This window comes from Ambystoma mexicanum, chromosome 5q, assembly GCF_040938575.1.
Source record: "Ambystoma mexicanum isolate Mex_15411 chromosome 5q, UKY_AmexF1_1, whole genome shotgun sequence".
NCBI classification, from domain to species: Eukaryota; Metazoa; Chordata; class Amphibia; order Caudata; family Ambystomatidae; genus Ambystoma; species Ambystoma mexicanum.
Window position 1 is genome coordinate 528,232,112 of NC_090933.1, and position 26,407 is coordinate 528,258,518.

The 26,407-nt window shown below is 50.7% G+C and overlaps 34 non-coding genes across 34 annotated transcripts; 19 read left to right on the forward strand and 15 right to left on the reverse strand.

Annotated features, from left to right (window-relative positions):
• The first annotated feature begins 119 nt into the window (after nucleotides 1-119).
• Nucleotides 120-192, forward strand: TRNAR-CCU (transfer RNA arginine (anticodon CCU)). The gene has a single exon. It is a non-coding gene; the product is annotated as a tRNA-Arg (tRNA).
• A 600-nt stretch (nucleotides 193-792) lies between these two features.
• On the reverse strand, nucleotides 793-865 carry TRNAA-AGC (transfer RNA alanine (anticodon AGC)). The gene has a single exon. It is a non-coding gene; the product is annotated as a tRNA-Ala (tRNA).
• Nucleotides 866-1,559: 694 nt separating this feature from the next.
• TRNAR-CCU (transfer RNA arginine (anticodon CCU)) lies at nucleotides 1,560-1,632 on the forward strand. The gene has a single exon. It is a non-coding gene; the product is annotated as a tRNA-Arg (tRNA).
• A 600-nt stretch (nucleotides 1,633-2,232) lies between these two features.
• TRNAA-AGC (transfer RNA alanine (anticodon AGC)) lies at nucleotides 2,233-2,305 on the reverse strand. Its single transcript has one exon. It is a non-coding gene; the product is annotated as a tRNA-Ala (tRNA).
• A 694-nt stretch (nucleotides 2,306-2,999) lies between these two features.
• Nucleotides 3,000-3,072, forward strand: TRNAR-CCU (transfer RNA arginine (anticodon CCU)). Its single transcript has one exon. It is a non-coding gene; the product is annotated as a tRNA-Arg (tRNA).
• Nucleotides 3,073-3,672: 600 nt separating this feature from the next.
• TRNAA-AGC (transfer RNA alanine (anticodon AGC)) lies at nucleotides 3,673-3,745 on the reverse strand. Its single transcript has one exon. It is a non-coding gene; the product is annotated as a tRNA-Ala (tRNA).
• Nucleotides 3,746-4,439: 694 nt separating this feature from the next.
• Nucleotides 4,440-4,512, forward strand: TRNAR-CCU (transfer RNA arginine (anticodon CCU)). The gene has a single exon. It is a non-coding gene; the product is annotated as a tRNA-Arg (tRNA).
• Nucleotides 4,513-5,112: 600 nt separating this feature from the next.
• Nucleotides 5,113-5,185, reverse strand: TRNAA-AGC (transfer RNA alanine (anticodon AGC)). The gene has a single exon. It is a non-coding gene; the product is annotated as a tRNA-Ala (tRNA).
• A 694-nt stretch (nucleotides 5,186-5,879) lies between these two features.
• TRNAR-CCU (transfer RNA arginine (anticodon CCU)) lies at nucleotides 5,880-5,952 on the forward strand. Its single transcript has one exon. It is a non-coding gene; the product is annotated as a tRNA-Arg (tRNA).
• A 600-nt stretch (nucleotides 5,953-6,552) lies between these two features.
• TRNAA-AGC (transfer RNA alanine (anticodon AGC)) lies at nucleotides 6,553-6,625 on the reverse strand. Its single transcript has one exon. It is a non-coding gene; the product is annotated as a tRNA-Ala (tRNA).
• A 694-nt stretch (nucleotides 6,626-7,319) lies between these two features.
• On the forward strand, nucleotides 7,320-7,392 carry TRNAR-CCU (transfer RNA arginine (anticodon CCU)). Its single transcript has one exon. It is a non-coding gene; the product is annotated as a tRNA-Arg (tRNA).
• Nucleotides 7,393-7,992: 600 nt separating this feature from the next.
• On the reverse strand, nucleotides 7,993-8,065 carry TRNAA-AGC (transfer RNA alanine (anticodon AGC)). The gene has a single exon. It is a non-coding gene; the product is annotated as a tRNA-Ala (tRNA).
• Nucleotides 8,066-8,759: 694 nt separating this feature from the next.
• TRNAR-CCU (transfer RNA arginine (anticodon CCU)) lies at nucleotides 8,760-8,832 on the forward strand. Its single transcript has one exon. It is a non-coding gene; the product is annotated as a tRNA-Arg (tRNA).
• Nucleotides 8,833-9,432: 600 nt separating this feature from the next.
• TRNAA-AGC (transfer RNA alanine (anticodon AGC)) lies at nucleotides 9,433-9,505 on the reverse strand. The gene has a single exon. It is a non-coding gene; the product is annotated as a tRNA-Ala (tRNA).
• Nucleotides 9,506-10,199: 694 nt separating this feature from the next.
• TRNAR-CCU (transfer RNA arginine (anticodon CCU)) lies at nucleotides 10,200-10,272 on the forward strand. Its single transcript has one exon. It is a non-coding gene; the product is annotated as a tRNA-Arg (tRNA).
• A 600-nt stretch (nucleotides 10,273-10,872) lies between these two features.
• TRNAA-AGC (transfer RNA alanine (anticodon AGC)) lies at nucleotides 10,873-10,945 on the reverse strand. The gene has a single exon. It is a non-coding gene; the product is annotated as a tRNA-Ala (tRNA).
• Nucleotides 10,946-11,639: 694 nt separating this feature from the next.
• Nucleotides 11,640-11,712, forward strand: TRNAR-CCU (transfer RNA arginine (anticodon CCU)). The gene has a single exon. It is a non-coding gene; the product is annotated as a tRNA-Arg (tRNA).
• A 1,367-nt stretch (nucleotides 11,713-13,079) lies between these two features.
• Nucleotides 13,080-13,152, forward strand: TRNAR-CCU (transfer RNA arginine (anticodon CCU)). The gene has a single exon. It is a non-coding gene; the product is annotated as a tRNA-Arg (tRNA).
• A 600-nt stretch (nucleotides 13,153-13,752) lies between these two features.
• TRNAA-AGC (transfer RNA alanine (anticodon AGC)) lies at nucleotides 13,753-13,825 on the reverse strand. Its single transcript has one exon. It is a non-coding gene; the product is annotated as a tRNA-Ala (tRNA).
• A 694-nt stretch (nucleotides 13,826-14,519) lies between these two features.
• On the forward strand, nucleotides 14,520-14,592 carry TRNAR-CCU (transfer RNA arginine (anticodon CCU)). The gene has a single exon. It is a non-coding gene; the product is annotated as a tRNA-Arg (tRNA).
• Nucleotides 14,593-15,959: 1,367 nt separating this feature from the next.
• TRNAR-CCU (transfer RNA arginine (anticodon CCU)) lies at nucleotides 15,960-16,032 on the forward strand. The gene has a single exon. It is a non-coding gene; the product is annotated as a tRNA-Arg (tRNA).
• A 600-nt stretch (nucleotides 16,033-16,632) lies between these two features.
• On the reverse strand, nucleotides 16,633-16,705 carry TRNAA-AGC (transfer RNA alanine (anticodon AGC)). The gene has a single exon. It is a non-coding gene; the product is annotated as a tRNA-Ala (tRNA).
• A 694-nt stretch (nucleotides 16,706-17,399) lies between these two features.
• TRNAR-CCU (transfer RNA arginine (anticodon CCU)) lies at nucleotides 17,400-17,472 on the forward strand. Its single transcript has one exon. It is a non-coding gene; the product is annotated as a tRNA-Arg (tRNA).
• Nucleotides 17,473-18,072: 600 nt separating this feature from the next.
• TRNAA-AGC (transfer RNA alanine (anticodon AGC)) lies at nucleotides 18,073-18,145 on the reverse strand. The gene has a single exon. It is a non-coding gene; the product is annotated as a tRNA-Ala (tRNA).
• A 694-nt stretch (nucleotides 18,146-18,839) lies between these two features.
• Nucleotides 18,840-18,912, forward strand: TRNAR-CCU (transfer RNA arginine (anticodon CCU)). Its single transcript has one exon. It is a non-coding gene; the product is annotated as a tRNA-Arg (tRNA).
• A 600-nt stretch (nucleotides 18,913-19,512) lies between these two features.
• TRNAA-AGC (transfer RNA alanine (anticodon AGC)) lies at nucleotides 19,513-19,585 on the reverse strand. Its single transcript has one exon. It is a non-coding gene; the product is annotated as a tRNA-Ala (tRNA).
• Nucleotides 19,586-20,279: 694 nt separating this feature from the next.
• On the forward strand, nucleotides 20,280-20,352 carry TRNAR-CCU (transfer RNA arginine (anticodon CCU)). Its single transcript has one exon. It is a non-coding gene; the product is annotated as a tRNA-Arg (tRNA).
• Nucleotides 20,353-21,719: 1,367 nt separating this feature from the next.
• Nucleotides 21,720-21,792, forward strand: TRNAR-CCU (transfer RNA arginine (anticodon CCU)). Its single transcript has one exon. It is a non-coding gene; the product is annotated as a tRNA-Arg (tRNA).
• A 600-nt stretch (nucleotides 21,793-22,392) lies between these two features.
• TRNAA-AGC (transfer RNA alanine (anticodon AGC)) lies at nucleotides 22,393-22,465 on the reverse strand. The gene has a single exon. It is a non-coding gene; the product is annotated as a tRNA-Ala (tRNA).
• Nucleotides 22,466-23,159: 694 nt separating this feature from the next.
• On the forward strand, nucleotides 23,160-23,232 carry TRNAR-CCU (transfer RNA arginine (anticodon CCU)). The gene has a single exon. It is a non-coding gene; the product is annotated as a tRNA-Arg (tRNA).
• Nucleotides 23,233-23,832: 600 nt separating this feature from the next.
• TRNAA-AGC (transfer RNA alanine (anticodon AGC)) lies at nucleotides 23,833-23,905 on the reverse strand. The gene has a single exon. It is a non-coding gene; the product is annotated as a tRNA-Ala (tRNA).
• A 694-nt stretch (nucleotides 23,906-24,599) lies between these two features.
• Nucleotides 24,600-24,672, forward strand: TRNAR-CCU (transfer RNA arginine (anticodon CCU)). The gene has a single exon. It is a non-coding gene; the product is annotated as a tRNA-Arg (tRNA).
• Nucleotides 24,673-25,272: 600 nt separating this feature from the next.
• On the reverse strand, nucleotides 25,273-25,345 carry TRNAA-AGC (transfer RNA alanine (anticodon AGC)). Its single transcript has one exon. It is a non-coding gene; the product is annotated as a tRNA-Ala (tRNA).
• A 694-nt stretch (nucleotides 25,346-26,039) lies between these two features.
• TRNAR-CCU (transfer RNA arginine (anticodon CCU)) lies at nucleotides 26,040-26,112 on the forward strand. Its single transcript has one exon. It is a non-coding gene; the product is annotated as a tRNA-Arg (tRNA).
• Nucleotides 26,113-26,407: the final 295 nt, after the last annotated feature.

The following is a 26,407-nucleotide window of genomic DNA, read 5'->3' on the forward strand; positions in this document are numbered from 1 at the left end:
CGTGTGCTGGGACACTGCAGCTTTGGACGTGAGCCAACTTGCCCTTTTCAGTGGGCCAGTACCCGTGACTCCAGTGAGAGAAGAGGAAAAGAAAGAACTTTCCCCTTCTCTGTCGAGTGGCCCCAGTGGCCTAATGGATAAGGCACTGGCCTCCTAAGCCAGGGATTGTGGGTTCGAGTCCCATCTGGGGTGGTTCGTGGCATTTTGTTCACACTTCTGCCAAAGCATGCAAAAGGTTTTTGCGGTAGTAGGGGGTGGGCGCAGGCTAGTACTTTGCTGGGCGCTGTGAAGTCCAGAACGTGCTCTGCTGGTAGCAGACTTTAAATGCCGGGAGACTGCAGAGTGTAGCAACGCCTCATGTCAGCGAAGAGACACAGATGAGTGGTAAGAAAGACAGGGAAAATATGCTTTCTGGAATCAGAGCTCCTGCAGACAGGGCTCACTCTTCTGCCAGCTCCGACCTGCTCCGATGAAAACGAAATAAAAGAGCAAAGGCTGCGCACTTTGAACCAATTATTCGAAGCATCGTATTGAAATGAAATAAAAGGTTAACAGCCCTGGGTGGCATCAAAGTGGAATTTCCTGAATATGTCACCAATGCCATGCAATGCGCCTGTTGCACAGTATCACGCCTGTTGCCGGCCCTCGCGCGGATGACTCTTTGGGATAGCAGAAAGTGGACGGAAGACTTTTAGGATGATAGTAAAAAAAACAGAAGCGAGCACATGACTTTACTTGCGACGATTGGCGAGTTTTGAATAAAATAGTGAAAATGAAGTAAAAGCGTCTTGCTGGAGAATGCGGGCATCGATCCCGCTACCTCTCGCATGCTAAGCGAGCGCTCTACCATCTGAGCTAATTCCCCTCCTCCTCGAAGGCTCTCGATACACTGCTTCAGAGCTGAAGCACAGTCTCCGGCTCACACTTGCTTGGCTGTCCAGGGACCTGTAGTGCATAAAGCCCTTTCTCTTCATCTGCCGCAGAGGAAATCACAATCTCACCCCTTTGCCCAAAACAAAATACCTTCAGTGGAGCTACAAGTAAAGCTGCAGATGGCCATCCATTGCAATGAGGATTGGCCAACCAGGTATTAATAGCAGAGTGACTCCACTGCCACGCCCTTTCACGCTGGACCTGCGCTTGTGATCAAGAGGCTGCACGCCAGTCCCATAGACCCGAGAGCCCAATTGAAAAGGTGCTTGCTTCTCACTTTATTTCTCTCGCTATTTCTTGCTGTTTTAGGCCGCTGACACGCCGCCTGCAGCCAAAGGACCAGCGCTGGAGTGCCCTTTGTCATTTTTACCAGCTGGCCATATTTTACAATCGAGCGTCAGAATACCAAACAGGTAAGAGTTAGGTCTGGGAATTGAGTCCACTTTCCATCGTGTGTCCCATAAAGCGGAAGTGTCCAGCCGAGTGCAAGCAGGTGCCTTTTGCCCGCGTGTGCTGGGACACTGCAGCTTTGGACGTGAGCCAACTTGCCCTTTTCAGTGGGCCAGTACCCGTGACTCCAGTGAGAGAAGAGGAAAAGAAAGAACTTTCCCCTTCTCTGTCGAGTGGCCCCAGTGGCCTAATGGATAAGGCACTGGCCTCCTAAGCCAGGGATTGTGGGTTCGAGTCCCATCTGGGGTGGTTCGTGGCATTTTGTTCACACTTCTGCCAAAGCATGCAAAAGGTTTTTGCGGTAGTAGGGGGTGGGCGCAGGCTAGTACTTTGCTGGGCGCTGTGAAGTCCAGAACGTGCTCTGCTGGTAGCAGACTTTAAATGCCGGGAGACTGCAGAGTGTAGCAACGCCTCATGTCAGCGAAGAGACACAGATGAGTGGTAAGAAAGACAGGGAAAATATGCTTTCTGGAATCAGAGCTCCTGCAGACAGGGCTCACTCTTCTGCCAGCTCCGACCTGCTCCGATGAAAACGAAATAAAAGAGCAAAGGCTGCGCACTTTGAACCAATTATTCGAAGCATCGTATTGAAATGAAATAAAAGGTTAACAGCCCTGGGTGGCATCAAAGTGGAATTTCCTGAATATGTCACCAATGCCATGCAATGCGCCTGTTGCACAGTATCACGCCTGTTGCCGGCCCTCGCGCGGATGACTCTTTGGGATAGCAGAAAGTGGACGGAAGACTTTTAGGATGATAGTAAAAAAAACAGAAGCGAGCACATGACTTTATTTGCGACGATTGGCGAGTTTTGAATAAAATAGTGAAAATGAAGTAAAAGCGTCTTGCTGGAGAATGCGGGCATCGATCCCGCTACCTCTCGCATGCTAAGCGAGCGCTCTACCATCTGAGCTAATTCCCCTCCTCCTCGAAGGCTCTCGATACACTGCTTCAGAGCTGAAGCACAGTCTCCGGCTCACACTTGCTTGGCTGTCCAGGGACCTGTAGTGCATAAAGCCCTTTCTCTTCATCTGCCGCAGAGGAAATCACAATCTCACCCCTTTGCCCAAAACAAAATACCTTCAGTGGAGCTACAAGTAAAGCTGCAGATGGCCATCCATTGCAACGAGGATTGGCCAACCAGGTATTAATAGCAGAGTGACTCCACTGCCACGCCCTTTCACGCTGGACCTGCGCTTGTGATCAAGAGGCTGCACGCCAGTCCCATAGACCCGAGAGCCCAATTGAAAAGGTGCTTGCTTCTCACTTTATTTCTCTCGCTATTTCTTGCTGTTTTAGGCCGCTGACACGCCGCCTGCAGCCAAAGGACCAGCGCTGGAGCGCCCTTTGTCATTTTTACCAGCTGGCCATATTTTACAATCGAGCGTCAGAATACCAAACAGGTAAGAGTTAGGTCTGGGAATTGAGTCCACTTTCCATCGTGTGTCCCATAAAGCGGAAGTGTCCAGCCGAGTGCAAGCAGGTGCCTTTTGCCCGCGTGTGCTGGGACACTGCAGCTTTGGACGTGAGCCAACTTGCCCTTTTCAGTGGGCCAGTACCCGTGACTCCAGTGAGAGAAGAGGAAAAGAAAGAACTTTCCCCTTCTCTGTCGAGTGGCCCCAGTGGCCTAATGGATAAGGCACTGGCCTCCTAAGCCAGGGATTGTGGGTTCGAGTCCCATCTGGGGTGGTTCGTGGCATTTTGTTCACACTTCTGCCAAAGCATGCAAAAGGTTTTTGCGGTAGTAGGGGGTGGGCGCAGGCTAGTACTTTGCTGGGCGCTGTGAAGTCCAGAACGTGCTCTGCTGGTAGCAGACTTTAAATGCCGGGAGACTGCAGAGTGTAGCAACGCCTCATGTCAGCGAAGAGACACAGATGAGTGGTAAGAAAGACAGGGAAAATATGCTTCCTGGAATCAGAGCTCCTGCAGACAGGGCTCACTCTTCTGCCAGCTCCGACCTGCTCCGATGAAAACGAAATAAAAGAGCAAAGGCTGCGCACTTTGAACCAATTATTCGAAGCATCGTATTGAAATGAAATAAAAGGTTAACAGCCCTGGGTGGCATCAAAGTGGAATTTCCTGAATATGTCACCAATGCCATGCAATGCGCCTGTTGCACAGTATCACGCCTGTTGCCGGCCCTCGCGCGGATGACTCTTTGGGATAGCAGAAAGTGGACGGAAGACTTTTAGGATGATAGTAAAAAAAACAGAAGCGAGCACATGACTTTATTTGCGACGATTGGCGAGTTTTGAATAAAATAGTGAAAATGAAGTAAAAGCGTCTTGCTGGAGAATGCGGGCATCGATCCCGCTACCTCTCGCATGCTAAGCGAGCGCTCTACCATCTGAGCTAATTCCCCTCCTCCTCGAAGGCTCTCGATACACTGCTTCAGAGCTGAAGCACAGTCTCCGGCTCACACTTGCTTGGCTGTCCAGGGACCTGTAGTGCATAAAGCCCTTTCTCTTCATCTGCCGCAGAGGAAATCACAATCTCACCCCTTTGCCCAAAACAAAATACCTTCAGTGGAGCTACAAGTAAAGCTGCAGATGGCCATCCATTGCAACGAGGATTGGCCAACCAGGTATTAATAGCAGAGTGACTCCACTGCCACGCCCTTTCACGCTGGACCTGCGCTTGTGATCAAGAGGCTGCACGCCAGTCCCATAGACCCGAGAGCCCAATTGAAAAGGTGCTTGCTTCTCACTTTATTTCTCTCGCTATTTCTTGCTGTTTTAGGCCGCTGACACGCCGCCTGCAGCCAAAGGACCAGCGCTGGAGTGCCCTTTGTCATTTTTACCAGCTGGCCATATTTTACAATCGAGCGTCAGAATACCAAACAGGTAAGAGTTAGGTCTGGGAATTGAGTCCACTTTCCATCGTGTGTCCCATAAAGCGGAAGTGTCCAGCCGAGTGCAAGCAGGTGCCTTTTGCCCGCGTGTGCTGGGACACTGCAGCTTTGGACGTGAGCCAACTTGCCCTTTTCAGTGGGCCAGTACCCGTGACTCCAGTGAGAGAAGAGGAAAAGAAAGAACTTTCCCCTTCTCTGTCGAGTGGCCCCAGTGGCCTAATGGATAAGGCACTGGCCTCCTAAGCCAGGGATTGTGGGTTCGAGTCCCATCTGGGGTGGTTCGTGGCATTTTGTTCACACTTCTGCCAAAGCATGCAAAAGGTTTTTGCGGTAGTAGGGGGTGGGCGCAGGCTAGTACTTTGCTGGGCGCTGTGAAGTCCAGAACGTGCTCTGCTGGTAGCAGACTTTAAATGCCGGGAGACTGCAGAGTGTAGCAACCCCTCATGTCAGCGAAGAGACACAGATGAGTGGTAAGAAAGACAGGGAAAATATGCTTTCTGGAATCAGAGCTCCTGCAGACAGGGCTCACTCTTCTGCCAGCTCCGACCTGCTCCGATGAAAACGAAATAAAAGAGCAAAGGCTGCGCACTTTGAACCAATTATTCGAAGCATCGTATTGAAATGAAATAAAAGGTTAACAGCCCTGGGTGGCATCAAAGTGGAATTTCCTGAATATGTCACCAATGCCATGCAATGCGCCTGTTGCACAGTATCACGCCTGTTGCCGGCCCTCGCGCGGATGACTCTTTGGGATAGCAGAAAGTGGACGGAAGACTTTTAGGATGATAGTAAAAAAAACAGAAGCGAGCACATGACTTTATTTGCGACGATTGGCGAGTTTTGAATAAAATAGTGAAAATGAAGTAAAAGCGTCTTGCTGGAGAATGCGGGCATCGATCCCGCTACCTCTCGCATGCTAAGCGAGCGCTCTACCATCTGAGCTAATTCCCCTCCTCCTCGAAGGCTCTCGATACACTGCTTCAGAGCTGAAGCACAGTCTCCGGCTCACACTTGCTTGGCTGTCCAGGGACCTGTAGTGCATAAAGCCCTTTCTCTTCATCTGCCGCAGAGGAAATCACAATCTCACCCCTTTGCCCAAAACAAAATACCTTCAGTGGAGCTACAAGTAAAGCTGCAGATGGCCATCCATTGCAACGAGGATTGGCCAACCAGGTATTAATAGCAGAGTGACTCCACTGCCACGCCCTTTCACGCTGGACCTGCGCTTGTGATCAAGAGGCTGCACGCCAGTCCCATAGACCCGAGAGCCCAATTGAAAAGGTGCTTGCTTCTCACTTTATTTCTCTCGCTATTTCTTGCTGTTTTAGGCCGCTGACACGCCGCCTGCAGCCAAAGGACCAGCGCTGGAGTGCCCTTTGTCATTTTTACCAGCTGGCCATATTTTACAATCGAGCGTCAGAATACCAAACAGGTAAGAGTTAGGTCTGGGAATTGAGTCCACTTTCCATCGTGTGTCCCATAAAGCGGAAGTGTCCAGCCGAGTGCAAGCAGGTGCCTTTTGCCCGCGTGTGCTGGGACACTGCAGCTTTGGACGTGAGCCAACTTGCCCTTTTCAGTGGGCCAGTACCCGTGACTCCAGTGAGAGAAGAGGAAAAGAAAGAACTTTCCCCTTCTCTGTCGAGTGGCCCCAGTGGCCTAATGGATAAGGCACTGGCCTCCTAAGCCAGGGATTGTGGGTTCGAGTCCCATCTGGGGTGGTTCGTGGCATTTTGTTCACACTTCTGCCAAAGCATGCAAAAGGTTTTTGCGGTAGTAGGGGGTGGGCGCAGGCTAGTACTTTGCTGGGCGCTGTGAAGTCCAGAACGTGCTCTGCTGGTAGCAGACTTTAAATGCCGGGAGACTGCAGAGTGTAGCAACGCCTCATGTCAGCGAAGAGACACAGATGAGTGGTAAGAAAGACAGGGAAAATATGCTTTCTGGAATCAGAGCTCCTGCAGACAGGGCTCACTCTTCTGCCAGCTCCGACCTGCTCCGATGAAAACGAAATAAAAGAGCAAAGGCTGCGCACTTTGAACCAATTATTCGAAGCATCGTATTGAAATGAAATAAAAGGTTAACAGCCCTGGGTGGCATCAAAGTGGAATTTCCTGAATATGTCACCAATGCCATGCAATGCGCCTGTTGCACAGTATCACGCCTGTTGCCGGCCCTCGCGCGGATGACTCTTTGGGATAGCAGAAAGTGGACGGAAGACTTTTAGGATGATAGTAAAAAAAACAGAAGCGAGCACATGACTTTACTTGCGACGATTGGCGAGTTTTGAATAAAATAGTGAAAATGAAGTAAAAGCGTCTTGCTGGAGAATGCGGGCATCGATCCCGCTACCTCTCGCATGCTAAGCGAGCGCTCTACCATCTGAGCTAATTCCCCTCCTCCTCGAAGGCTCTCGATACACTGCTTCAGAGCTGAAGCACAGTCTCCGGCTCACACTTGCTTGGCTGTCCAGGGACCTGTAGTGCATAAAGCCCTTTCTCTTCATCTGCCGCAGAGGAAATCACAATCTCACCCCTTTGCCCAAAACAAAATACCTTCAGTGGAGCTACAAGTAAAGCTGCAGATGGCCATCCATTGCAATGAGGATTGGCCAACCAGGTATTAATAGCAGAGTGACTCCACTGCCACGCCCTTTCACGCTGGACCTGCGCTTGTGATCAAGAGGCTGCACGCCAGTCCCATAGACCCGAGAGCCCAATTGAAAAGGTGCTTGCTTCTCACTTTATTTCTCTCGCTATTTCTTGCTGTTTTAGGCCGCTGACACGCCGCCTGCAGCCAAAGGACCAGCGCTGGAGTGCCCTTTGTCATTTTTACCAGCTGGCCATATTTTACAATCGAGCGTCAGAATACCAAACAGGTAAGAGTTAGGTCTGGGAATTGAGTCCACTTTCCATCGTGTGTCCCATAAAGCGGAAGTGTCCAGCCGAGTGCAAGCAGGTGCCTTTTGCCCGCGTGTGCTGGGACACTGCAGCTTTGGACGTGAGCCAACTTGCCCTTTTCAGTGGGCCAGTACCCGTGACTCCAGTGAGAGAAGAGGAAAAGAAAGAACTTTCCCCTTCTCTGTCGAGTGGCCCCAGTGGCCTAATGGATAAGGCACTGGCCTCCTAAGCCAGGGATTGTGGGTTCGAGTCCCATCTGGGGTGGTTCGTGGCATTTTGTTCACACTTCTGCCAAAGCATGCAAAAGGTTTTTGCGGTAGTAGGGGGTGGGCGCAGGCTAGTACTTTGCTGGGCGCTGTGAAGTCCAGAACGTGCTCTGCTGGTAGCAGACTTTAAATGCCGGGAGACTGCAGAGTGTAGCAACGCCTCATGTCAGCGAAGAGACACAGATGAGTGGTAAGAAAGACAGGGAAAATATGCTTTCTGGAATCAGAGCTCCTGCAGACAGGGCTCACTCTTCTGCCAGCTCCGACCTGCTCCGATGAAAACGAAATAAAAGAGCAAAGGCTGCGCACTTTGAACCAATTATTCGAAGCATCGTATTGAAATGAAATAAAAGGTTAACAGCCCTGGGTGGCATCAAAGTGGAATTTCCTGAATATGTCACCAATGCCATGCAATGCGCCTGTTGCACAGTATCACGCCTGTTGCCGGCCCTCGCGCGGATGACTCTTTGGGATAGCAGAAAGTGGACGGAAGACTTTTAGGATGATAGTAAAAAAAACAGAAGCGAGCACATGACTTTATTTGCGACGATTGGCGAGTTTTGAATAAAATAGTGAAAATGAAGTAAAAGCGTCTTGCTGGAGAATGCGGGCATCGATCCCGCTACCTCTCGCATGCTAAGCGAGCGCTCTACCATCTGAGCTAATTCCCCTCCTCCTCGAAGGCTCTCGATACACTGCTTCAGAGCTGAAGCACAGTCTCCGGCTCACACTTGCTTGGCTGTCCAGGGACCTGTAGTGCATAAAGCCCTTTCTCTTCATCTGCCGCAGAGGAAATCACAATCTCACCCCTTTGCCCAAAACAAAATACCTTCAGTGGAGCTACAAGTAAAGCTGCAGATGGCCATCCATTGCAACGAGGATTGGCCAACCAGGTATTAATAGCAGAGTGACTCCACTGCCACGCCCTTTCACGCTGGACCTGCGCTTGTGATCAAGAGGCTGCACGCCAGTCCCATAGACCCGAGAGCCCAATTGAAAAGGTGCTTGCTTCTCACTTTATTTCTCTCGCTATTTCTTGCTGTTTTAGGCCGCTGACACGCCGCCTGCAGCCAAAGGACCAGCGCTGGAGCGCCCTTTGTCATTTTTACCAGCTGGCCATATTTTACAATCGAGCGTCAGAATACCAAACAGGTAAGAGTTAGGTCTGGGAATTGAGTCCACTTTCCATCGTGTGTCCCATAAAGCGGAAGTGTCCAGCCGAGTGCAAGCAGGTGCCTTTTGCCCGCGTGTGCTGGGACACTGCAGCTTTGGACGTGAGCCAACTTGCCCTTTTCAGTGGGCCAGTACCCGTGACTCCAGTGAGAGAAGAGGAAAAGAAAGAACTTTCCCCTTCTCTGTCGAGTGGCCCCAGTGGCCTAATGGATAAGGCACTGGCCTCCTAAGCCAGGGATTGTGGGTTCGAGTCCCATCTGGGGTGGTTCGTGGCATTTTGTTCACACTTCTGCCAAAGCATGCAAAAGGTTTTTGCGGTAGTAGGGGGTGGGCGCAGGCTAGTACTTTGCTGGGCGCTGTGAAGTCCAGAACGTGCTCTGCTGGTAGCAGACTTTAAATGCCGGGAGACTGCAGAGTGTAGCAACGCCTCATGTCAGCGAAGAGACACAGATGAGTGGTAAGAAAGACAGGGAAAATATGCTTCCTGGAATCAGAGCTCCTGCAGACAGGGCTCACTCTTCTGCCAGCTCCGACCTGCTCCGATGAAAACGAAATAAAAGAGCAAAGGCTGCGCACTTTGAACCAATTATTCGAAGCATCGTATTGAAATGAAATAAAAGGTTAACAGCCCTGGGTGGCATCAAAGTGGAATTTCCTGAATATGTCACCAATGCCATGCAATGCGCCTGTTGCACAGTATCACGCCTGTTGCCGGCCCTCGCGCGGATGACTCTTTGGGATAGCAGAAAGTGGACGGAAGACTTTTAGGATGATAGTAAAAAAAACAGAAGCGAGCACATGACTTTATTTGCGACGATTGGCGAGTTTTGAATAAAATAGTGAAAATGAAGTAAAAGCGTCTTGCTGGAGAATGCGGGCATCGATCCCGCTACCTCTCGCATGCTAAGCGAGCGCTCTACCATCTGAGCTAATTCCCCTCCTCCTCGAAGGCTCTCGATACACTGCTTCAGAGCTGAAGCACAGTCTCCGGCTCACACTTGCTTGGCTGTCCAGGGACCTGTAGTGCATAAAGCCCTTTCTCTTCATCTGCCGCAGAGGAAATCACAATCTCACCCCTTTGCCCAAAACAAAATACCTTCAGTGGAGCTACAAGTAAAGCTGCAGATGGCCATCCATTGCAACGAGGATTGGCCAACCAGGTATTAATAGCAGAGTGACTCCACTGCCACGCCCTTTCACGCTGGACCTGCGCTTGTGATCAAGAGGCTGCACGCCAGTCCCATAGACCCGAGAGCCCAATTGAAAAGGTGCTTGCTTCTCACTTTATTTCTCTCGCTATTTCTTGCTGTTTTAGGCCGCTGACACGCCGCCTGCAGCCAAAGGACCAGCGCTGGAGTGCCCTTTGTCATTTTTACCAGCTGGCCATATTTTACAATCGAGCGTCAGAATACCAAACAGGTAAGAGTTAGGTCTGGGAATTGAGTCCACTTTCCATCGTGTGTCCCATAAAGCGGAAGTGTCCAGCCGAGTGCAAGCAGGTGCCTTTTGCCCGCGTGTGCTGGGACACTGCAGCTTTGGACGTGAGCCAACTTGCCCTTTTCAGTGGGCCAGTACCCGTGACTCCAGTGAGAGAAGAGGAAAAGAAAGAACTTTCCCCTTTTCTGTCGAGTGGCCCCAGTGGCCTAATGCATAAGGCACTGGCCTCCTAAGCCAGGGATTGTGGGTTCGAGTCCCATCTGGGGTGGTTCGTGGCATTTTGTTCACACTTCTGCCAAAGCATGCAAAAGGTTTTTGCGGTAGTAGGGGGTGGGCGCAGGCTAGTACTTTGCTGGGCGCTGTGAAGTCCAGAACGTGCTCTGCTGGTAGCAGACTTTAAATGCCGGGAGACTGCAGAGTGTAGCAACGCCTCATGTCAGCGAAGAGACACAGATGAGTGGTAAGAAAGACAGGGAAAATATGCTTTCTGGAATCAGAGCTCCTGCAGACAGGGCTCACTCTTCTGCCAGCTCCGACCTGCTCCGATGAAAACGAAATAAAAGAGCAAAGGCTGCGCACTTTGAACCAATTATTCGAAGCATCGTATTGAAATGAAATAAAAGGTTAACAGCCCTGGGTGGCATCAAAGTGGAATTTCCTGAATATGTCACCAATGCCATGCAATGCGCCTGTTGCACAGTATCACGCCTGTTGCCGGCCCTCGCGCGGATGACTCTTTGGGATAGCAGAAAGTGGACGGAAGACTTTTAGGATGATAGTAAAAAAAACAGAAGCGAGCACATGACTTTATTTGCGACGATTGGCGAGTTTTGAATAAAATAGTGAAAATGAAGAAAAAGCGTCTTGCTGGAGAATGCGGGCATCGATCCCGCTACCTCTCGCATGCTAAGCGAGCGCTCTACCATCTGAGCTAATTCCCCTCCTCCTCGAAGGCTCTCGATACACTGCTTCAGAGCTGAAGCACAGTCTCCGGCTCACACTTGCTTGGCTGTCCAGGGACCTGTAGTGCATAAAGCCCTTTCTCTTCATCTGCGGCAGAGGAAATCACAATCTCACCCCTTTGCCCAAAACAAAATACCTTCAGTGGAGCTACAAGTAAAGCTGCAGATGGCCATCCATTGCAACGAGGATTGGCCAACCAGGTATTAATAGCAGAGTGACTCCACTGCCACGCCCTTTCACGCTGGACCTGCGCTTGTGATCAAGAGGCTGCACGCCAGTCCCATAGACCCGAGAGCCCAATTGAAAAGGTGCTTGCTTCTCACTTTATTTCTCTCGCTATTTCTTGCTGTTTTAGGCCGCTGACACGCCGCCTGCAGCCAAAGGACCAGCGCTGGAGTGCCCTTTGTCATTTTTACCAGCTGGCCATATTTTACAATCGAGCGTCAGAATACCAAACAGGTAAGAGTTAGGTCTGGGAATTGAGTCCACTTTCCATCGTGTGTCCCATAAAGCGGAAGTGTCCAGCCGAGTGCAAGCAGGTGCCTTTTGCCCGCGTGTGCTGGGACACTGCAGCTTTGGACGTGAGCCAACTTGCCCTTTTCAGTGGGCCAGTACCCGTGACTCCAGTGAGAGAAGAGGAAAAGAAAGAACTTTCCCCTTCTCTGTCGAGTTGCCCCAGTGGCCTAATGGATAAGGCACTGGCCTCCTAAGCCAGGGATTGTGGGTTCGAGTCCCATCTGGGGTGGTTCGTGGCATTTTGTTCACACTTCTGCCAAAGCATGCAAAAGGTTTTTGAGGTAGTAGGGGGTGGGCGCAGGCTAGTACTTTGCTGGGCGCTGTGAAGTCCAGAACGTGCTCTGCTGGTAGCAGACTTTAAATGCCGGGAGACTGCAGAGTGTAGCAACCCCTCATGTCAGCGAAGAGACACAGATGAGTGGTAAGAAAGACAGGGAAAATATGCTTTCTGGAATCAGAGCTCCTGCAGACAGGGCTCACTCTTCTGCCAGCTCCGACCTGCTCCGATGAAAACGAAATAAAAGAGCAAAGGCTGCGCACTTTGAACCAATTATTCGAAGCATCATATTGAAATGAAATAAAAGGTTAACAGCCCTGGGTGGCATCAAAGTGGAATTTCCTGAATATGTCACCAATGCCATGCAATGCGCCTGTTGCACAGTATCACGCCTGTTGCCGGCCCTCGCGCGGATGACTCTTTGGGATAGCAGAAAGTGGACGGAAGACTTTTAGGATGATAGTAAAAAAAACAGAAGCGAGCACATGACTTTATTTGCGACGATTGGCGAGTTTTGAATAAAATAGTGAAAATGAAGAAAAAGCGTCTTGCTGGAGAATGCGGGCATCGATCCCGCTACCTCTCGCATGCTAAGCGAGCCCTCTACCATCTGAGCTAATTCCCCTCCTCCTCGAAGGCTCTCGATACACTGCTTCAGAGCTGAAGCACAGTCTCCGGCTCACACTTGCTTGGCTGTCCAGGGACCTGTAGTGCATAAAGCCCTTTCTCTTCATCTGCCGCAGAGGAAATCACAATCTCACCCCTTTGCCCAAAACAAAATACCTTCAGTGGAGCTACAAGTAAAGCTGCAGATGGCCATCCATTGCAACGAGGATTGGCCAACCAGGTATTAATAGCAGAGTGACTCCACTGCCACGCCCTTTCACGCTGGACCTGCGCTTGTGATCAAGAGGCTGCACGCCAGTCCCATAGACCCGAGAGCCCAATTGAAAAGGTGCTTGCTTCTCACTTTATTTCTCTCGCTATTTCTTGCTGTTTTAGGCCGCTGACACGCCGCCTGCAGCCAAAGGACCAGCGCTGGAGTGCCCTTTGTCATTTTTACCAGCTGGCCATATTTTACAATCGAGCGTCAGAATACCAAACAGGTAAGAGTTAGGTCTGGGAATTGAGTCCACTTTCCATCGTGTGTCCCATAAAGCGGAAGTGTCCAGCCGAGTGCAAGCAGGTGCCTTTTGCCCGCGTGTGCTGGGACACTGCAGCTTTGGACGTGAGCCAACTTGCCCTTTTCAGTGGGCCAGTACCCGTGACTCCAGTGAGAGAAGAGGAAAAGAAAGAACTTTCCCCTTCTCTGTCGAGTGGCCCCAGTGGCCTAATGGATAAGGCACTGGCCTCCTAAGCCAGGGATTGTGGGTTCGAGTTCCATCTGGGGTGGTTCGTGGCATTTTGTTCACACTTCTGCCAAAGCATGCAAAAGGTTTTTGCGGTAGTAGGGGGTGGGCGCAGGCTAGTACTTTGCTGGGCGCTGTGAAGTCCAGAACGTGCTCTGCTGGTAGCAGACTTTAAATGCCGGGAGACTGCAGAGTGTAGCAACGCCTCATGTCAGCGAAGAGACACAGATGAGTGGTAAGAAAGACAGGGAAAATATGCTTTCTGGAATCAGAGCTCCTGCAGACAGGGCTCACTCTTCTGCCAGCTCCGACCTGCTCCGATGAAAACGAAATAAAAGAGCAAAGGCTGCGCACTTTGAACCAATTATTCGAAGCATCGTATTGAAATGAAATAAAAGGTTAACAGCCCTGGGTGGCATCAAAGTGGAATTTCCTGAATATGTCACCAATGCCATGCAATGCGCCTGTTGCACAGTATCACGCCTGTTGCCGGCCCTCGCGCGGATGACTCTTTGGGATAGCAGAAAGTGGACGGAAGACTTTTAGGATGATAGTAAAAAAAACAGAAGCGAGCACATGACTTTATTTGCGACGATTGGCGAGTTTTGAATAAAATAGTGAAAATGAAGAAAAAGCGTCTTGCTGGAGAATGCGGGCATCGATCCCGCTACCTCTCGCATGCTAAGCGAGCGCTCTACCATCTGAGCTAATTCCCCTCCTCCTCGAAGGCTCTCGATACACTGCTTCAGAGCTGAAGCACAGTCTCCGGCTCACACTTGCTTGGCTGTCCAGGGACCTGTAGTGCATAAAGCCCTTTCTCTTCATCTGCGGCAGAGGAAATCACAATCTCACCCCTTTGCCCAAAACAAAATACCTTCAGTGGAGCTACAAGTAAAGCTGCAGATGGCCATCCATTGCAACGAGGATTGGCCAACCAGGTATTAATAGCAGAGTGACTCCACTGCCACGCCCTTTCACGCTGGACCTGCGCTTGTGATCAAGAGGCTGCACGCCAGTCCCATAGACCCGAGAGCCCAATTGAAAAGGTGCTTGCTTCTCACTTTATTTCTCTCGCTATTTCTTGCTGTTTTAGGCCGCTGACACGCCGCCTGCAGCCAAAGGACCAGCGCTGGAGTGCCCTTTGTCATTTTTACCAGCTGGCCATATTTTACAATCGAGCGTCAGAATACCAAACAGGTAAGAGTTAGGTCTGGGAATTGAGTCCACTTTCCATCGTGTGTCCCATAAAGCGGAAGTGTCCAGCCGAGTGCAAGCAGGTGCCTTTTGCCCGCGTGTGCTGGGACACTGCAGCTTTGGACGTGAGCCAACTTGCCCTTTTCAGTGGGCCAGTACCCGTGACTCCAGTGAGAGAAGAGGAAAAGAAAGAACTTTCCCCTTCTCTGTCGAGTTGCCCCAGTGGCCTAATGGATAAGGCACTGGCCTCCTAAGCCAGGGTTTGTGGGTTCGAGTCCCATCTGGGGTGGTTCGTGGCATTTTGTTCACACTTCTGCCAAAGCATGCAAAAGGTTTTTGAGGTAGTAGGGGGTGGGCGCAGGCTAGTACTTTGCTGGGCGCTGTGAAGTCCAGAACGTGCTCTGCTGGTAGCAGACTTTAAATGCCGGGAGACTGCAGAGTGTAGCAACCCCTCATGTCAGCGAAGAGACACAGATGAGTGGTAAGAAAGACAGGGAAAATATGCTTTCTGGAATCAGAGCTCCTGCAGACAGGGCTCACTCTTCTGCCAGCTCCGACCTGCTCCGATGAAAACGAAATAAAAGAGCAAAGGCTGCGCACTTTGAACCAATTATTCGAAGCATCATATTGAAATGAAATAAAAGGTTAACAGCCCTGGGTGGCATCAAAGTGGAATTTCCTGAATATGTCACCAATGCCATGCAATGCGCCTGTTGCACAGTATCACGCCTGTTGCCGGCCCTCGCGCGGATGACTCTTTGGGATAGCAGAAAGTGGACGGAAGACTTTTAGGATGATAGTAAAAAAAACAGAAGCGAGCACATGACTTTATTTGCGACGATTGGCGAGTTTTGAATAAAATAGTGAAAATGAAGAAAAAGCGTCTTGCTGGAGAATGCGGGCATCGATCCCGCTACCTCTCGCATGCTAAGCGAGCCCTCTACCATCTGAGCTAATTCCCCTCCTCCTCGAAGGCTCTCGATACACTGCTTCAGAGCTGAAGCACAGTCTCCGGCTCACACTTGCTTGGCTGTCCAGGGACCTGTAGTGCATAAAGCCCTTTCTCTTCATCTGCCGCAGAGGAAATCACAATCTCACCCCTTTGCCCAAAACAAAATACCTTCAGTGGAGCTACAAGTAAAGCTGCAGATGGCCATCCATTGCAACGAGGATTGGCCAACCAGGTATTAATAGCAGAGTGACTCCACTGCCACGCCCTTTCACGCTGGACCTGCGCTTGTGATCAAGAGGCTGCACGCCAGTCCCATAGACCCGAGAGCCCAATTGAAAAGGTGCTTGCTTCTCACTTTATTTCTCTCGCTATTTCTTGCTGTTTTAGGCCGCTGACACGCCGCCTGCAGCCAAAGGACCAGCGCTGGAGTGCCCTTTGTCATTTTTACCAGCTGGCCATATTTTACAATCGAGCGTCAGAATACCAAACAGGTAAGAGTTAGGTCTGGGAATTGAGTCCACTTTCCATCGTGTGTCCCATAAAGCGGAAGTGTCCAGCCGAGTGCAAGCAGGTGCCTTTTGCCCGCGTGTGCTGGGACACTGCAGCTTTGGACGTGAGCCAACTTGCCCTTTTCAGTGGGCCAGTACCCGTGACTCCAGTGAGAGAAGAGGAAAAGAAAGAACTTTCCCCTTCTCTGTCGAGTGGCCCCAGTGGCCTAATGGATAAGGCACTGGCCTCCTAAGCCAGGGATTGTGGGTTCGAGTTCCATCTGGGGTGGTTCGTGGCATTTTGTTCACACTTCTGCCAAAGCATGCAAAAGGTTTTTGCGGTAGTAGGGGGTGGGCGCAGGCTAGTACTTTGCTGGGCGCTGTGAAGTCCAGAACGTGCTCTGCTGGTAGCAGACTTTAAATGCCGGGAGACTGCAGAGTGTAGCAACGCCTCATGTCAGCGAAGAGACACAGATGAGTGGTAAGAAAGACAGGGAAAATATGCTTTCTGGAATCAGAGCTCCTGCAGACAGGGCTCACTCTTCTGCCAGCTCCGACCTGCTCCGATGAAAACGAAATAAAAGAGCAAAGGCTGCGCACTTTGAACCAATTATTCGAAGCATTGTATTGAAATGAAATAAAAGGTTAACAGCCCTGGGTGGCATCAAAGTGGAATTTCCTGAATATGTCACCAATGCCATGCAATGCGCCTGTTGCACAGTATCACGCCTGTTGCCGGCCCTCGCGCGGGTGACTCTTTGGGATAGCAGAAAGTGGACGGAAGACTTTTAGGATGATAGTAAAAAAAACAGAAGCGAGCACATGACTTTATTTGCGACGATTGGCGAGTTTTGAATAAAATAGTGAAAATGAAGAAAAAGCGTCTTGCTGGAGAATGCGGGCATCGATCCCGCTACCTCTCGCATGCTAAGCGAGCGCTCTACCATCTGAGCTAATTCCCCTCCTCCTCGAAGGCTCTCGATACACTGCTTCAGAGCTGAAGCACAGTCTCCGGCTCACACTTGCTTGGCTGTCCAGGGACCTGTAGTGCATAAAGCCCTTTCTCTTCATCTGCGGCAGGGGAAATCACAATCTCACCCCTTTGCCCAAAACAAAATACCTTCAGTGGAGCTACAAGTAAAGCTGCAGATGGCCATCCATTGCAACGAGGATTGGCCAACCAGGTATTAATAGCAGAGTGACTCCACTGCCACGCCCTTTCACGCTGTACCTGCGCTTGTGATCAAGAGGCTGCACGCCAGTCCCATAGACCCGAGAGCCCAATTGAAAAGGTGCTTGCTTCTCACTTTATTTCTCTCGCTATTTCTTGCTGTTTTAGGCCGCTGACACGCCGCCTGCAGCCAAAGGACCAGCGCTGGAGTGCCCTTTGTCATTTTTACCAGCTGGCCATATTTTACAATCGAGCGTCAGAATACCAAACAGGTAAGAGTTAGGTCTGGGAATTGAGTCCACTTTCCATCGTGTGTCCCATAAAGCGGAAGTGTCCAGCCGAGTGCAAGCAGGTGCCTTTTGCCCGCGTGTGCTGGGACACTGCAGCTTTGGACGTGAGCCAACTTGCCCTTTTCAGTGGGCCAGTACCCGTGACTCCAGTGAGAGAAGAGGAAAAGAAAGAACTTTCCCCTTCTCTGTCGAGTTGCCCCAGTGGCCTAATGGATAAGGCACTGGCCTCCTAAGCCAGGGATTGTGGGTTCGAGTCCCATCTGGGGTGGTTCGTGGCATTTTGTTCACACTTCTGCCAAAGCATGCAAAAGGTTTTTGCGGTAGTAGGGGGTGGGCGCAGGCTAGTACTTTGCTGGGCGCTGTGAAGTCCAGAACGTGCTCTGCTGGTAGCAGACTTTAAATGCCGGGAGACTGCAGAGTGTAGCAACGCCTCATGTCAGCGAAGAGACACAGATGAGTGGTAAGAAAGACAGGGAAAATATGCTTTCTGGAATCAGAGCTCCTGCAGACAGGGCTCACTCTTCTGCCAGCTCCGACCTGCTCCGATGAAAACGAAATAAAAGAGCAAAGGCTGCGCACTTTGAACCAATTATTCGAAGCATCGTATTGAAATGAAATAAAAGGTTAACAGCCCTGGGTGGCATCAAAGTGGAATTTCCTGAATATGTCACCAATGCCATGCAATGCGCCTGTTGCACAGTATCACGCCTGTTGCCGGCCCTCGCGCGGATGACTCTTTGGGATAGCAGAAAGTGGACGGAAGACTTTTAGGATGATAGTAAAAAAAACAGAAGCGAGCACATGACTTTATTTGCGACGATTGGCGAGTTTTGAATAAAATAGTGAAAATGAAGTAAAAGCGTCTTGCTGGAGAATGCGGGCATCGATCCCGCTACCTCTCGCATGCTAAGCGAGCGCTCTACCATCTGAGCTAATTCCCCTCCTCCTCGAAGGCTCTCGATACACTGCTTCAGAGCTGAAGCACAGTCTCCGGCTCACACTTGCTTGGCTGTCCAGGGACCTGTAGTGCATAAAGCCCTTTCTCTTCATCTGCCGCAGAGGAAATCACAATCTCACCCCTTTGCCCAAAACAAAATACCTTCAGTGGAGCTACAAGTAAAGCTGCAGATGGCCATCCATTGCAACGAGGATTGGCCAACCAGGTATTAATAGCAGAGTGACTCCACTGCCACGCCCTTTCACGCTGGACCTGCGCTTGTGATCAAGAGGCTGCACGCCAGTCCCATAGACCCGAGAGCCCAATTGAAAAGGTGCTTGCTTCTCACTTTATTTCTCTCGCTATTTCTTGCTGTTTTAGGCCGCTGACACGCCGCCTGCAGCCAAAGGACCAGCGCTGGAGTGCCCTTTGTCATTTTTACCAGCTGGCCATATTTTACAATCGAGCGTCAGAATACCAAACAGGTAAGAGTTAGGTCTGGGAATTGAGTCCACTTTCCATCGTGTGTCCCATAAAGCGGAAGTGTCCAGCCGAGTGCAAGCAGGTGCCTTTTGCCCGCGTGTGCTGGGACACTGCAGCTTTGGACGTGAGCCAACTTGCCCTTTTCAGTGGGCCAGTACCCGTGACTCCAGTGAGAGAAGAGGAAAAGAAAGAACTTTCCCCTTCTCTGTCGAGTGGCCCCAGTGGCCTAATGGATAAGGCACTGGCCTCCTAAGCTAGGGATTGTGGGTTCGAGTCCCATCTGGGGTGGTTCGTGGCATTTTGTTCACACTTCTGCCAAAGCATGCAAAAGGTTTTTGCGGTAGTAGGGGGTGGGCGCAGGCTAGTACTTTGCTGGGCGCTGTGAAGTCCAGAACGTGCTCTGCTGGTAGCAGACTTTAAATGCCGGGAGACTGCAGAGTGTAGCAACGCCTCATGTCAGCGAAGAGACACAGATGAGTGGTAAGAAAGACAGGGAAAATATGCTTTCTGGAATCAGAGCTCCTGCAGACAGGGCTCACTCTTCTGCCAGCTCCGACCTGCTCCGATGAAAACGAAATAAAAGAGCAAAGGCTGCGCACTTTGAACCAATTATTCGAAGCATCGTATTGAAATGAAATAAAAGGTTAACAGCCCTGGGTGGCATCAAAGTGGAATTTCCTGAATATGTCACCAATGCCATGCAATGCGCCTGTTGCACAGTATCACGCCTGTTGCCGGCCCTCGCGCGGATGACTCTTTGGGATAGCAGAAAGTGGACGGAAGACTTTTAGGATGATAGTAAAAAAAACAGAAGCGAGCACATGACTTTATTTGCGACGATTGGCGAGTTTTGAATAAAATAGTGAAAATGAAGAAAAAGCGTCTTGCTGGAGAATGCGGGCATCGATCCCGCTACCTCTCGCATGCTAAGCGAGCGCTCTACCATCTGAGCTAATTCCCCTCCTCCTCGAAGGCTCTCGATACACTGCTTCAGAGCTGAAGCACAGTCTCCGGCTCACACTTGCTTGGCTGTCCAGGGACCTGTAGTGCATAAAGCCCTTTCTCTTCATCTGCCGCAGAGGAAATCACAATCTCACCCCTTTGCCCAAAACAAAATACCTTCAGTGGAGCTACAAGTAAAGCTGCAGATGGCCATCCATTGCAACGAGGATTGGCCAACCAGGTATTAATAGCAGAGTGACTCCACTGCCACGCCCTTTCACGCTGGACCTGCGCTTGTGATCAAGAGGCTGCACGCCAGTCCCATAGACCCGAGAGCCCAATTGAAAAGGTGCTTGCTTCTCACTTTATTTCTCTCGCTATTTCTTGCTGTTTTAGGCCGCTGACACGCCGCCTGCAGCCAAAGGACCAGCGCTGGAGTGCCCTTTGTCATTTTTACCAGCTGGCCATATTTTACAATCGAGCGTCAGAATACCAAACAGGTAAGAGTTAGGTCTGGGAATTGAGTCCACTTTCCATCGTGTGTCCCATAAAGCGGAAGTGTCCAGCCGAGTGCAAGCAGGTGCCTTTTGCCCGCGTGTGCTGGGACACTGCAGCTTTGGACGTGAGCCAACTTGCCCTTTTCAGTGGGCCAGTACCCGTGACTCCAGTGAGAGAAGAGGAAAAGAAAGAACTTTCCCCTTCTCTGTCGAGTGGCCCCAGTGGCCTAATGGATAAGGCACTGGCCTCCTCAGCCAGGGATTGTGGGTTCGAGTCCCATCTGGGGTGGTTCGTGGCATTTTGTTCACACTTCTGCCAAAGCATGCAAAAGGTTTTTGCGGTAGTAGGGGGTAGGCGCAGGCTAGTACTTTGCTGGGCGCTGTGAAGTCCAGAACGTGCTCTGCTGGTAGCAGACTTTAAATGCCGGGAGACTGCAGAGTGTAGCAACGCCTCATGTCAGCGAAGAGACACAGATGAGTGGTAAGAAAGACAGGGAAAATATGCTTTCTGGAATCAGAGCTCCTGCAGACAGGGCTCACTCTTCTGCCAGCTCCGACCTGCTCCGATGAAAACGAAATAAAAGAGCAAAGGCTGCGCACTTTGAACCAATTATTCGAAGCATCGTATTGAAATGAAATAAAAGGTTAACAGCCCTGGGTGGCATCAAAGTGGAATTTCCTGAATATGTCATCAATGCCATGCAATGCGCCTGTTGCACAGTATCACGCCTGTTGCCGGCCCTCGCGCCGATGACTCTTTGGGATAGCAGAAAGTGGACGGAAGACTTTTAGGATGATAGTAAAAAAAACAGAAGCGAGCACATGACTTTATTTGCGACGATTGGCGAGTTTTGAATAAAATAGTGAAAATGAAGAAAAAGCGTCTTGCTGGAGAATGTGGGCATCGATCCCGCTACCTCTCGCATGCTAAGCGAGCGCTCTACCATCTGAGCTAATTCCCCTCCTCCTCGAAGGCTCTCGATACACTGCTTCAGAGCTGAAGCACAGTCTCCGGCTCACACTTGCTTGGCTGTCCAGGGACCTGTAGTGCATAAAGCCCTTTCTCTTCATCTGCCGCAGAGGAAATCACAATCTCACCCCTTTGCCCAAAACAAAATACCTTCAGTGGAGCTACAAGTAAAGCTGCAGATGGCCATCCATTGCAACGAGGATTGGCCAACCAGGTATTAATAGCAGAGTGACTCCACTGCCACGCCCTTTCACGCTGGACCTGCGCTTGTGATCAAGAGGCTGCACGCCAGTCCCATAGACCCGAGAGCCCAATTGAAAAGGTGCTTGCTTCTCACTTTATTTCTCTCGCTATTTCTTGCTGTTTTAGGCCGCTGACACGCCGCCTGCAGCCAAAGGACCAGCGCTGGAGTGCCCTTTGTCATTTTTACCAGCTGGCCATATTTTACAATCGAGCGTCAGAATACCAAACAGGTAAGAGTTAGGTCTGGGAATTGAGTCCACTTTCCATCGTGTGTCCCATAAAGCGGAAGTGTCCAGCCGAGTGCAAGCAGGTGCCTTTTGCCCGCGTGTGCTGGGACACTGCAGCTTTGGACGTGAGCCAACTTGCCCTTTTCAGTGGGCCAGTACCCGTGACTCCAGTGAGAGAAGAGGAAAAGAAAGAACTTTCCCCTTCTCTGTCGAGTTGCCCCAGTGGCCTAATGGATAAGGCACTGGCCTCCTAAGCCAGGGATTGTGGGTTCGAGTCCCATCTGGGGTGGTTCGTGGCATTTTGTTCACACTTCTGCCAAAGCATGCAAAAGGTTTTTGCGGTAGTAGGGGGTGGGCGCAGGCTAGTACTTTGCTGGGCGCTGTGAAGTCCAGAACGTGCTCTGCTGGTAGCAGACTTTAAATGCCGGGAGACTGCAGAGTGTAGCAACGCCTCATGTCAGCGAAGAGACACAGATGAGTGGTAAGAAAGACAGGGAAAATATGCTTTCTGGAATCAGAGCTCCTGCAGACAGGGCTCACTCTTCTGCCAGCTCCGACCTGCTCCGATGAAAACGAAATAAAAGAGCAAAGGCTGCGCACTTTGAACCAATTATTCGAAGCATCGTATTGAAATGAAATAAAAGGTTAACAGCCCTGGGTGGCATCAAAGTGGAATTTCCTGAATATGTCACCAATGCCATGCAATGCGCCTGTTGCACAGTATCACGCCTGTTGCCGGCCCTCGCGCGGATGACTCTTTGGGATAGCAGAAAGTGGACGGAAGACTTTTAGGATGATAGTAAAAAAAACAGAAGCGAGCACATGACTTTATTTGCGACGATTGGCGAGTTTTGAATAAAATAGTGAAAATGAAGTAAAAGCGTCTTGCTGGAGAATGCGGGCATCGATCCCGCTACCTCTCGCATGCTAAGCGAGCGCTCTACCATCTGAGCTAATTCCCCTCCTCCTCGAAGGCTCTCGATACACTGCTTCAGAGCTGAAGCACAGTCTCCGGCTCACACTTGCTTGGCTGTCCAGGGACCTGTAGTGCATAAAGCCCTTTCTCTTCATCTGCCGCAGAGGAAATCACAATCTCACCCCTTTGCCCAAAACAAAATACCTTCAGTGGAGCTACAAGTAAAGCTGCAGATGGCCATCCATTGCAACGAGGATTGGCCAACCAGGTATTAATAGCAGAGTGACTCCACTGCCACGCCCTTTCACGCTGGACCTGCGCTTGTGATCAAGAGGCTGCACGCCAGTCCCATAGACCCGAGAGCCCAATTGAAAAGGTGCTTGCTTCTCACTTTATTTCTCTCGCTATTTCTTGCTGTTTTAGGCCGCTGACACGCCGCCTGCAGCCAAAGGACCAGCGCTGGAGTGCCCTTTGTCATTTTTACCAGCTGGCCATATTTTACAATCGAGCGTCAGAATACCAAACAGGTAAGAGTTAGGTCTGGGAATTGAGTCCACTTTCCATCGTGTGTCCCATAAAGCGGAAGTGTCCAGCCGAGTGCAAGCAGGTGCCTTTTGCCCGCGTGTGCTGGGACACTGCAGCTTTGGACGTGAGCCAACTTGCCCTTTTCAGTGGGCCAGTACCCGTGACTCCAGTGAGAGAAGAGGAAAAGAAAGAACTTTCCCCTTCTCTGTCGAGTGGCCCCAGTGGCCTAATGGATAAGGCACTGGCCTCCTAAGCTAGGGATTGTGGGTTCGAGTCCCATCTGGGGTGGTTCGTGGCATTTTGTTCACACTTCTGCCAAAGCATGCAAAAGGTTTTTGCGGTAGTAGGGGGTGGGCGCAGGCTAGTACTTTGCTGGGCGCTGTGAAGTCCAGAACGTGCTCTGCTGGTAGCAGACTTTAAATGCCGGGAGACTGCAGAGTGTAGCAACGCCTCATGTCAGCGAAGAGACACAGATGAGTGGTAAGAAAGACAGGGAAAATATGCTTTCTGGAATCAGAGCTCCTGCAGACAGGGCTCACTCTTCTGCCAGCTCCGACCTGCTCCGATGAAAACGAAATAAAAGAGCAAAGGCTGCGCACTTTGAACCAATTATTCGAAGCATCGTATTGAAATGAAATAAAAGGTTAACAGCCCTGGGTGGCATCAAAGTGGAATTTCCTGAATATGTCACCAATGCCATGCAATGCGCCTGTTGCACAGTATCACGCCTGTTGCCGGCCCTCGCGCGGATGACTCTTTGGGATAGCAGAAAGTGGACGGAAGACTTTTAGGATGATAGTAAAAAAAACAGAAGCGAGCACATGACTTTATTTGCGACGATTGGCGAGTTTTGAATAAAATAGTGAAAATGAAGAAAAAGCGTCTTGCTGGAGAATGCGGGCATCGATCCCGCTACCTCTCGCATGCTAAGCGAGCGCTCTACCATCTGAGCTAATTCCCCTCCTCCTCGAAGGCTCTCGATACACTGCTTCAGAGCTGAAGCACAGTCTCCGGCTCACACTTGCTTGGCTGTCCAGGGACCTGTAGTGCATAAAGCCCTTTCTCTTCATCTGCCGCAGAGGAAATCACAATCTCACCCCTTTGCCCAAAACAAAATACCTTCAGTGGAGCTACAAGTAAAGCTGCAGATGGCCATCCATTGCAACGAGGATTGGCCAACCAGGTATTAATAGCAGAGTGACTCCACTGCCACGCCCTTTCACGCTGGACCTGCGCTTGTGATCAAGAGGCTGCACGCCAGTCCCATAGACCCGAGAGCCCAATTGAAAAGGTGCTTGCTTCTCACTTTATTTCTCTCGCTATTTCTTGCTGTTTTAGGCCGCTGACACGCCGCCTGCAGCCAAAGGACCAGCGCTGGAGTGCCCTTTGTCATTTTTACCAGCTGGCCATATTTTACAATCGAGCGTCAGAATACCAAACAGGTAAGAGTTAGGTCTGGGAATTGAGTCCACTTTCCATCGTGTGTCCCATAAAGCGGAAGTGTCCAGCCGAGTGCAAGCAGGTGCCTTTTGCCCGCGTGTGCTGGGACACTGCAGCTTTGGACGTGAGCCAACTTGCCCTTTTCAGTGGGCCAGTACCCGTGACTCCAGTGAGAGAAGAGGAAAAGAAAGAACTTTCCCCTTCTCTGTCGAGTGGCCCCAGTGGCCTAATGGATAAGGCACTGGCCTCCTAAGCCAGGGATTGTGGGTTCGAGTCCCATCTGGGGTGGTTCGTGGCATTTTGTTCACACTTCTGCCAAAGCATGCAAAAGGTTTTTGCGGTAGTAGGGGGTAGGCGCAGGCTAGTACTTTGCTGGGCGCTGTGAAGTCCAGAACGTGCTCTGCTGGTAGCAGACTTTAAATGCCGGGAGACTGCAGAGTGTAGCAACGCCTCATGTCAGCGAAGAGACACAGATGAGTGGTAAGAAAGACAGGGAAAATATGCTTTCTGGAATCAGAGCTCCTGCAGACAGGGCTCACTCTTCTGCCAGCTCCGACCTGCTCCGATGAAAACGAAATAAAAGAGCAAAGGCTGCGCACTTTGAACCAATTATTCGAAGCATCGTATTGAAATGAAATAAAAGGTTAACAGCCCTGGGTGGCATCAAAGTGGAATTTCCTGAATATGTCATCAATGCCATGCAATGCGCCTGTTGCACAGTATCACGCCTGTTGCCGGCCCTCGCGCCGATGACTCTTTGGGATAGCAGAAAGTGGACGGAAGACTTTTAGGATGATAGTAAAAAAAACAGAAGCGAGCACATGACTTTATTTGCGACGATTGGCGAGTTTTGAATAAAATAGTGAAAATGAAGAAAAAGCGTCTTGCTGGAGAATGCGGGCATCGATCCCGCTACCTCTCGCATGCTAAGCGAGCGCTCTACCATCTGAGCTAATTCCCCTCCTCCTCGAAGGCTCTCGATACACTGCTTCAGAGCTGAAGCACAGTCTCCGGCTCACACTTGCTTGGCTGTCCAGGGACCTGTAGTGCATAAAGCCCTTTCTCTTCATCTGCCGCAGAGGAAATCACAATCTCACCCCTTTGCCCAAAACAAAATACCTTCAGTGGAGCTACAAGTAAAGCTGCAGATGGCCATCCATTGCAACGAGGATTGGCCAACCAGGTATTAATAGCAGAGTGACTCCACTGCCACGCCCTTTCACGCTGGACCTGCGCTTGTGATCAAGAGGCTGCACGCCAGTCCCATAGACCCGAGAGCCCAATTGAAAAGGTGCTTGCTTCTCACTTTATTTCTCTCGCTATTTCTTGCTGTTTTAGGCCGCTGACACGCCGCCTGCAGCCAAAGGACCAGCGCTGGAGTGCCCTTTGTCATTTTTACCAGCTGGCCATATTTTACAATCGAGCGTCAGAATACCAAACAGGTAAGAGTTAGGTCTGGGAATTGAGTCCACTTTCCATCGTGTGTCCCATAAAGCGGAAGTGTCCAGCCGAGTGCAAGCAGGTGCCTTTTGCCCGCGTGTGCTGGGACACTGCAGCTTTGGACGTGAGCCAACTTGCCCTTTTCAGTGGGCCAGTACCTGTGACTCCAGTGAGAGAAGAGGAAAAGAAAGAACTTTCCCCTTCTCTGTCGAGTTGCCCCAGTGGCCTAATGGATAAGGCACTGGCCTCCTAAGCCAGGGATTGTGGGTTCGAGTCCCATCTGGGGTGGTTCGTGGCATTTTGTTCACACTTCTGCCAAAGCATGCAAAAGGTTTTTGAGGTAGTAGGGGGTGGGCGCAGGCTAGTACTTTGCTGGGCGCTGTGAAGTCCAGAACGTGCTCTGCTGGTAGCAGACTTTAAATGCCGGGAGACTGCAGAGTGTAGCAACCCCTCATGTCAGCGAAGAGACACAGATGAGTGGTAAGAAAGACAGGGAAAATATGCTTTCTGGAATCAGAGCTCCTGCAGACAGGGCTCACTCTTCTGCCAGCTCCGACCTGCTCCGATGAAAACGAAATAAAAG